Source organism: Cyphomyrmex costatus, unplaced genomic scaffold (assembly GCF_001594065.2).
Source record: "Cyphomyrmex costatus isolate MS0001 unplaced genomic scaffold, Ccosl1.0 scaffold302, whole genome shotgun sequence".
Classification (NCBI taxonomy): Eukaryota; Metazoa; Arthropoda; class Insecta; order Hymenoptera; family Formicidae; genus Cyphomyrmex; species Cyphomyrmex costatus.
Window position 1 is genome coordinate 1,318,679 of NW_017277148.1, and position 9,870 is coordinate 1,328,548.

The window sequence follows — 9,870 nt, forward strand, 5'->3', positions numbered from 1 at the left end:
GGGCTCGTCCGGGATTTGAACCCGGGACCTCTCGCACCCGAAGCGAGAATCATACCCCTAGACCAACGAGCCTCATGAAAACTTTTTTATTCTTGATCTTCCACTTGATCGTAATCATAAGATCATTAACAGCTATAAAAGAAAACACTATTTATCTAATAAAAGTAACTTAATACATTTGAAGTAGTTATGTGTGACACTGGATCTGCAGAGCTGTATTTCAGCGCATAAAGTATTACGTATTTTAAATTGAAATATTAAAAGTTTTTTATATTTTGTAATTTAAATAAAAAGATTGATTGTTAATCTTAGAATTTGAAATATGAAATACTTTCACTTTTTCGTTATTATTACTAAAATACAAATTACTTTTATATGATCCCATGAAATACAAAATATAAAATATATGTATAGGTTTCATGTGGTTCACTAGAATACAAAATACAAAATACAATTGTCTTACAAATATTGTTTTTCAAATAAAATTATTTCAAATACATATCCAGCCCTGGATATTTGTATAATATGTCTTCTGTTTGAATCACTGAACTTATCGTTTTATAAAACATTCTATTCGTTGCCTTTCTTACAATATGTGATTATTTATTTCTTATTTTCATCACCTATTCTGTTTGTTAGTGTTTTTTTTATTGTTAAAAGTTTTTAGTCTCTTATCATCACGTTATATATAAAACGTTAAAACATTTTTATCTTTGAATATACTTTACAAAGAAATGATGATCTCTTATATTATACAATATAAAACATATTTTATGTTATACTAATATTTTTAATAAATTCATATTATTCATACTCTTAATTAAAAGATTCGAAATAAATTTAAATGTACATTTACAATGCTTTAGTCTACTATGTGAATGAAAGGTATCACGTGTAAATATATTTAATCTACACTTACATATAACAATCCGAGAAGTCAACTGTTACAAGAGCAACAATTCTGGATGTGGCTCGTTGGTCTAGGGGTATGATTCTCGCTTAGGGTGCGAGAGGTCCCGGGTTCAAATCCCGGACGAGCCCATTTTTTTATTAATTTAACTGGTTTCTCAGTGACCTACTTTCACGACTTTCAGTTTGGTAGTCCGCTGCAAGTCTTTTATGACACATCGCATTCCATGATTGATGAATATGCTGAGTTTTAAGTTCTTTCCATAGTTCCATTGATAAATTGACAATGAGTCACATACCGTACAGATTCATTTTTGTTATGTACGCCAAGCTAAATTAAGCAGCAAATATTGCAAATCAAATATGTAATTCTTCATATTCTAAAAAATAATATATTTATATTAATTTCGTTAAAATTTTCATTATAAACATTTAAACATCAATTGATTATAATAATTAATACATCTGAAAACCGAACATTAATTTCTATTCACAAATAGAAAGTAGAAGAGCAAAACAAATAGAAAGCAGAAAAGGATTGCTGTATTTTATGTCACTTTCATATTCTCCATTTAAGATTATCTGAGACTATCTTCATTCTTTTTTAAATAACCTTTGTTAAGTAATTATTGCATAATGTATAATGGTATACTCATAACTAAACTTTGAACTACTATGATCGATAAGATTAGGGGCATTTATATATAACTAATATGAATAGAATAAATATGAGGTAATTATTGAATAAAAAGAGTTAACATATTGCAAAACGAACTATGTAATATTTAAAGATTTTATTAATTTGAAAGAAAATTTTTCTGGTAAAAAATTAAAATAGTTTTATTTTTTTCATTGTCAAGGTTTAGTAAATAACAATCACTTTGTTCACGGTCGCATTTTTTAAGTAAATATGATTACATGAGATTATTTTATTGTCTAACTAGATGTAATAAAGTATAGAAAATATAGCATAGCCGTATATAAAAAAAAACACAGATAATTATTACAATACATATCCATTAAAGAAATATATTTTGTGCAAGAGTATTACATGATATATTCACGCATAATATATTTAATTTTATTGTAATTTTTAGTATTATGCAGCTCTATGCAATAAATGTATTACGAGATTGATAATTATAATAAATATATATATAATAATTATTATTCTCAATAACTTTAATAATTAATATTAAAAATTTCTGCGTATATATTTTACGTAGTTTTTTAGCAATCGTTTCATTCACTTCTTTAGCATGTTTCTATCGTAAAATACAAATAAAAAGTATATAAATATAATACATTCATATTTTACATATAAATATTCTAAAATACAAATTTAATATAAAAAAAAAGTCTCCATAACCCGTACGTACATCGTATGGGATTGAGGCCCCGGAGGGATTCGAACCCTCGATCTCCTGTTTACTAGACAGGCGCTTTAACCAACTAAGCCACGGCGCCTGTATGGTAACGGAGTATTATTTCTATATAGAAAAACTAATATACGATTATACTATAATAGATATTAAAAATCTCTAAGTGATATGCTTAGGTATCAATGTATTATATTAATTCTAAAACATTATATTAATTTTAATATATTTTAAACAAATTTTAAACAATATCAATTGGTAAAATATTATCGATGATGGTAAAAAATATTTTTGTATTAAGAATGTATTAAAAAAAATTATTTTTTAAATAATTGTTCTTATTTTTTTCCTATTATTCTTATTATCAATAATTTTTTACAAAAAAAGTAACTTGGAGGCGCCGGGTATCGATCCCGGTACCTCTCGCATGCTAAGCGAGCGCTCTACCATCTGAGCTACGCCCCCTTTGGACTTACCTTATCCAAGATTTATATAAAGAGTAGACATTCCCTAATTGTTAAATGCTCAGGACATACATTTCGCATTAATTAACAAAAACTAACAATTAAGTTAAAAGAACATTTATATATGAAAATATAAACAATTAAGAAGCAAACAATTTTTAAACCAATAAATTTATATTTAGGATACAGAAGTTTATATTTTTTTCAATCCAAGAGAAGATCAAAATTTTATTTTAAATCAAATATATAGATAAAAAACTTTCAAATACTTTATTTTGACTAAATGTTAACATGTGATTTAGTTACTTTTACTTATTACAGATATTAATATATATAATAAGAAAAATTAAAAAGGATCGAATTATTGAACAAAAAAATTGCATTTAGTAATTAATTTTTTTTATTACAATTATTATAATAAATAACATAATGAAAAACAAATCAAATTAAAAGAACTACGTACGAAAAAAAAATATTTTTTGCAGATATGTATCCAATAACTCTAAGAAATGTACTATATGTCCACTTCCAGATATCTACTGCAAAATTAGAGAAAATGAAAATCAGCAAAAACTTTTTGGGTGCACAGTCAGCACATCGATTCAGTAATTCACAAGAAGGGGATAGGAAAAATGGGAAAATTCGTGGTTGGTCAGAAAATTGGATTCTCGTAATGCGCCATGTTACCTTTATTATCATTTATTACGAGCTTTTTTTGTAAGGGAATATCGACAATATTTTATTAATTGTTTCGACAATACATTGTTCGTTCGGCTTTAACTTAAAGATATTTTATTTCTTAACTTAAAAAAAGATATTTTTATTTCTGTAAAGGACAAAATGTTGTAATGTGCTTATTTCTGAAACATAATTGTTTACACACGGAAAGGAGAATAATTTCAATAATTTGTACGAGAAAAATAGTCTCCTCAGAAGTAAATTTGAGAAAAATTTAACATATACTTATACCTATATAAATTATTATTAAATTACATTAAAAATTATTTGATATGCGATTAATTATGATACGTTTAGTGTGTGTATAGTACAATTATATATATTTCTAAGATGCTAAAATAATTTATTATGAAATACCAGATGATTAAAAGGCTGCATTCAGTAGAAAAAGTAGTTTTGCAACTGTTGTAAAATTCTTTAATGTATGATTGGTCTTGTTAGATGTAAGATTAAGGAATCTTTAGTCCTTACTGGATCTAAAATGTATAATCCAATTATATTAAAAAAATTTACAAAAAATTATAAAGCTGTTTTTCTTCTAAACGCAATCAACAATGAATAATGAAACTAACGGCTACACTAAAACCGATAATAAACATCGAATAGGTCCGTTTAACATACAATATATACGCTCATGTATGATGGATTTAATATTATTTTCTTTCTTTAATATTCGCGCGCGCGATAATATTCATTGAACAAGAATAAAATGATACATCATGCATATTATGCGTGAAACGGTACATGCCGAAAAAACAAGTTTATTCTGTCCACGTGGCTTACAGCAGGCTGCAACCTGCGCAGATTGAATTCCGCGTGGCCTGCGCAGCCCGCGCTTTGGGTTAGTTACGTTTACAGCCACTAGACGGCTCGATAACTCGTAAGTAAAATTCATCCTCGCATGTTATAAAAGTACTAGTCCGAGTTTAGCTCGCCACTCTGGTTTCCCTTCAAAACACGCATAAATCTTTCGCCTTTTACTAAAGATTTCCGTGGAGGGGAACAATTGATGAGTCTATAACCTAATTTTTTGCGTACCCAACGAAAGTTGGGTCAGAAATTAATGAAAAGATAAGATTTATTGCAGGTTTTTCTAACAACCGCTAAGTCATCTTCGAAGCTAGTTTTTTACATTTATTTAAAAGTTCCTTATTTCTATTATAAAGTTTGTATCTTTTTCTATCTCTTCTACCTTACTACTACAGAATCTTCTGCTAAAGAAAAGAAAATTGATATTGTGTGAGTATATATCCTTTCAGTACCTACCATTCCTCTCTCAGTACGATAATATCAAAAATTACTCGATATTTAATAATTTGCTGCCATTATAAAAATATTTATAATATAGAATATAACAATACACAACTTATTGAGAAATCATGTGTATGCATATAAGAATATAACCAATTTGTTTAGCATCATCAATTTATAAATCATTAACGGAAACAATTAGACAAAAAGCAAAGAAAATTATAACAGTATGATTAAAATAGATATACATATACATATATCATTTCGATATCTATGAAAAATATATATTGTATATAATGTACACTTATATTCTTATATATATAATTCCGATTAAGAAATATTAAAATCAATTGCTTATGTCAGCTGATTGTAAGAAATTTGACTATGAGTGCCATCTCTGAATCATTTGTATTACTCATGTCATTCAGTAACATGTAGTTAGATGGCGTTACGTTCCTTAAAATGATTCGTATTTTCTTGAATGCCTCTCTGGATCTTCTCATTTAGTATAATTTATATTTTAAAATGTGATTTTTAAGTTAAAATTAGTGTATTCTTAAAATTAACTGAAAATACGCGGTATACATATTATATATGTATAGATACATTATTAGGCCAAAGTGTATTTTATTTATTGTTTATTTTGAATGAAGGATATTCGCTCATTATAACTAGCGCTGTGGCTGTATGCTTTTTGTTTTGTTTTGAGATTTTATATTTTAAGCCACATAACATATATTATTTTAATACAAATTAAATAAATTATGTTGAGAAAAGCTACGAGCCAAAGATATTTTCTTTTTTCGGTTAATATGAAACGTTTCTAAAGTTTAAAAGAAATGGAACAAATTGCATAATTGTAAGTAAATAAAATTAATTATAAAATATTTAAATGTATATTACAATAATTTATAATTACAAACCGCGTCTTCGCTTGTAATTTGCATTTTTACCAATAAATGGAATATAAATTACAGTTACTTTTACTCTGTTATAATTTTATTGAAATGGAATTAATTATAGTAGCCTGTTGCATATTGAAATTCTAGGCATATATTTAAAGCAAAATTTATTATTCGTTAATCCAGATCATATCTGCATCGAACAATTTTAAGATTATGATTATTATTATTATCTAATCATTAACATATTTTCATATGCAATCATATGAGTCCTACATTTTGTTTTCAACTTAATTCTTATTACTATATTGAATAAACAGATTTGATACCACATATTACAAAAAATATATAACAATTTTATATTAAAAGTTTTAAATTTAAAAACTATTAGATTCTTAATTTTTACAGGTTAATAATCTATTGAATAGTGACTCATTAAATTATACATATATATGTACGTATATTGAAAATAAAATTGATTAACTTTATTTATATTATATAAAAAATTTGTATAAAAACAAAGCGTGATTAAAATGTAAAAAAGAGGCTTGTAATAAACGTCTAATTGTTTTATAAATATTTAGCATGTTATCGCAAATGATAAAAGCGTTCCAGTATAGTTATCTCACGTATTACAAGATGGCAAAAGAGGTTCAGTTATTGATATTACGAATCTCAAATCTTGCATGGAAGGCTGATCCAAACAGTCATTTGGGTTTAATTTACCCACGAATTTGAGCTCACAATACATTCCTCATATATAGATTTACATATTATATATACATATATATACATACATTTATACGTTTATATGCATACATTTATACGTTTTTATAAGTGTAATAAACAATGTAATAAACACTTAGGGAAAATGGAAAGAAAAATGTATAGCTTGTTAAGAACGACAAAAAGAATAAGATTGAAAATTAAATCCACATCTGTATGTGATATGAAACTGAACTGACAAAAATAAAACTAACTTTTATTTACATCTTTTAATTAATATAAAATGAATCCTGAATTTAAAAAATTATAATTTAATACATAAAGGATATTAATATATAAACTCTTTTCTAAATAATTAAATATCATTATTTTTATTAATTATGTAGTATAAGGGACTATCTTCCAATGACCTTGGCCTTGATATATGTCAAAGTCATGATCCCGAGTGACTTTGAACAAATTTTAGCCGTCACTTGTTGTTTGTTAAAAAGTTATTAACAAATAAGTTCGTCAATAAAACCTAACTTTTGGACACAACTGCGCTCTGATGAAACAAATTCCCTGCTTTAACAGCGCAAAATATTTTCTTATATAATTTTTGTGTCTTTATAGCAGAGAATTTGTTCGAATTTCTACGCTTATATGTGAAATCTTACATTATACATAAATCTTAAATATATCTTAAATTATACGTAATAAAATATTTTCTACTTTATAAACACAAATTCTTTGTTTTAAAACTACATTTTTTCTTTTAAAATAAATATTCTATGCTTTAAAAAATACAAATTCTCTGCTTAAAAAATATTAATTCTTTGTTCTACAGACATAAAAATTATATAAGAATAAAATCAAGGTCAAGATCAAGGTCATTGGAGGGTAGTCCCTCATTACTGCATATTTATCTTACTTTTTTACACGTTAAATCTTTTATATTAATCTTATAATTATCTCAAATTAACAGAAACGAAAGTAATTCGTGTCTTTGCCAAAAATTTATTTAAAAGTCTATGATTGTTTTTTTATTTATTAAATATTTGAACAGAAACGTATCTCTAATTTTAAGAAATAAAAGTATTCATATTAATTATTTCGTTAATCTCACAAGCTTTGTCGAGATGAAAGATTAAATTCTAAATTTATAAAATAGTTATATTCTCTTATGTCCCATTAATGTATTAAAATTTATATTGCAGTTCATTGAAAAGATTCTTTTCCTATAATGTAAACACATAATTCAGCACCAAATAAAAACTTTCATCGTCGTGAAAAGTGTGATACACAAATTATATTAATAATATAATTTTGAATGACAACAAGAATCGCTGATTTTGGACGCGAGGTTTGACAAGCTACGTGCGAGGATGAGCTCGCGGTACACCTCGATGTCCCTAGCAGCAGGGAGCTCTCTCGATTGAAAAAGGGACAACCGATAACGGCATAAAGGGTAGATGAAATGGAGGTTCGTTTACCCCTGGAATGGAAGAGTCACCCCGTCCTCATCGATCCTCCGCCTTCTCTCCACAGTCGTCTCTCTCCATGCGCTTTTCTTTCCCCTCGTTTCTCCAACATCCCCTCGTACTTTCCCTCAACTGCCGTCACTATTTCCATCCCTCTATCTCCCTCCCTCTCTCCCTCTCTCTATCGCTCCTCATCGTACCCTCTCTATCATCGTACTCCAACGTTCGCCCTTTAAGCCTTCGCCCGCGTTCTTCCCATCCCTCCGTTCGCTTCCCTTTGCCGCCCTCACCGCCGCCTTGTCAGCCTCGCGAAGAAATTCACTTTCGCGAAAAAAAAGGGAAAAAGGCACGAAAAATCGATGCGCCACGCCGATTGGCCGTACTCGGCCGGGCTCGTGTCTGCATTCGTTCCCTGCGTGCTCATGGGCGTGGCTTAAAGATGAGCTCTCGCTGTGTCATCGCTTATATTGATCCTACACTACTCGGTGTGTACGTAGCACCCACCGACGCTACACCCACACGAGGGACCACGGCTGCGCCGACCTCGCGATGCATCCACGGGCGCGCGATGCGTCCACCGACGCGATCGCGAGCGTGCACGGTTGGGGTGCATATAGCACCGCGGCACCTGCATGCATTACGTGTGTATGGGGATGTGTACGGGGTGGCCTAAAAAAGATCGGATCTGTTATCGACCATTTCATCCGGCTTAATTTTAATGACTTTGCATGTTATCGTTATCAGCATTAAATTTCAGATTTATATCACTCTGCGTGACTGTGTTTGTGTCTCTTAGAGAGAGTTACAAATCATATCTGTTAAAATGTTTTATACATTCATCTGTGATCAAGAAAACCAGACGATCCGTGTACAGTTTATGTATAGACAACTGAAATTATATCATTATTAAGTTCTGAATGACATATCCACTAATGAACTCGTAATTTTCTTCCTTTTCCAGGGAAAAATCAATATATGTATATCATAAATTCTTTTTTAATTATTTATTTTAAGAATAATTTTAATAATGCAAATATGAATATAAGTGGACTTTTTCCTTATAATACTGGAATTATAAAATTTTGAGAAATATTTTTAATAAAAATTATATGTCACGCAAAGTAGGATTTAACTTATTTTATGTACAAACACAATTATTATTATTGATATTTTTTTAGATCACCCTATATACAGAACGCTCCATGTACACATATGCGTGCACTGTTACGTATAGAGAAATTACGAATACACACGAGGTAACAGTCGCATATTTGCATAATGGATATGCAAGCATGTGTCGCACGTTAAAATGCCTGGTGGGGTTTCTCGCGAAAAGGAAGAAATCGCGCTAATTTAATTTGGTCCTAGAAAAAAGATTCTTTTACGTGAGTGTCGTGTGTATTTTTTCATAATCCAGATCCGTCCGCTACTAATTTTTCAAAAGAACTTAAATGACAATACGACGTGGCCCGTTTATATTTAAAATAATACTTATATACTTACTGAGATTTATTTTTTATGCAAAAAAAAAACCCTTATGATGCACTGATTACCGAAAGAAAAGTTGAAAAGCTTACAGAATAAAATTTTATAAAATAGAGATATTATCTACATATTTAGGCATTACTTAAGTATGCAAAAATTCGTGACAAAATTATGGAAACTGATGAAAAATATACTTTATGTAATATATTATGTCATTTTATTACTTTTTATAAGTATACATTATTTAATTATAAAATATAACATATTATAATATAACATAACATAATATAAATTGATGTTATGAAAACAATTCTTATCTCCACGAAAAACTTTTTAATAATTTATTGTGATTGGTTACTGCTTCTTCATGCTTTATGAATAATAAAAAGTTACATAATGCTATAAATGAAACGACGACGAAGCGATGCACTAAGAGCTAGCGTGAAAAGAGAATTTCTGGTAGAGTGAATGAATCTTTGATTAAATTCTGAATTATCGAATTGTAAAATTTCGAGGTCGATAAAAACGAAGACTATATGCGAGAGAAATCCATAAT

General features: G+C 28.6%; 4 non-coding genes across 4 annotated transcripts; 1 reads left to right on the forward strand and 3 right to left on the reverse strand.

Moving 5' to 3' along the window:
- TRNAP-CGG (transfer RNA proline (anticodon CGG)) lies at positions 1-72 on the reverse strand. The gene has a single exon. It is a non-coding gene; the product is annotated as a tRNA-Pro (tRNA).
- An 897-nt stretch (positions 73-969) lies between these two features.
- TRNAP-AGG (transfer RNA proline (anticodon AGG)) lies at positions 970-1,041 on the forward strand. Its single transcript has one exon. It is a non-coding gene; the product is annotated as a tRNA-Pro (tRNA).
- Positions 1,042-2,302: 1,261 nt separating this feature from the next.
- TRNAT-AGU (transfer RNA threonine (anticodon AGU)) lies at positions 2,303-2,376 on the reverse strand. The gene has a single exon. It is a non-coding gene; the product is annotated as a tRNA-Thr (tRNA).
- A 304-nt stretch (positions 2,377-2,680) lies between these two features.
- On the reverse strand, positions 2,681-2,753 carry TRNAA-AGC (transfer RNA alanine (anticodon AGC)). The gene has a single exon. It is a non-coding gene; the product is annotated as a tRNA-Ala (tRNA).
- Between the last annotated feature and the right edge of the window lie 7,117 nt (positions 2,754-9,870).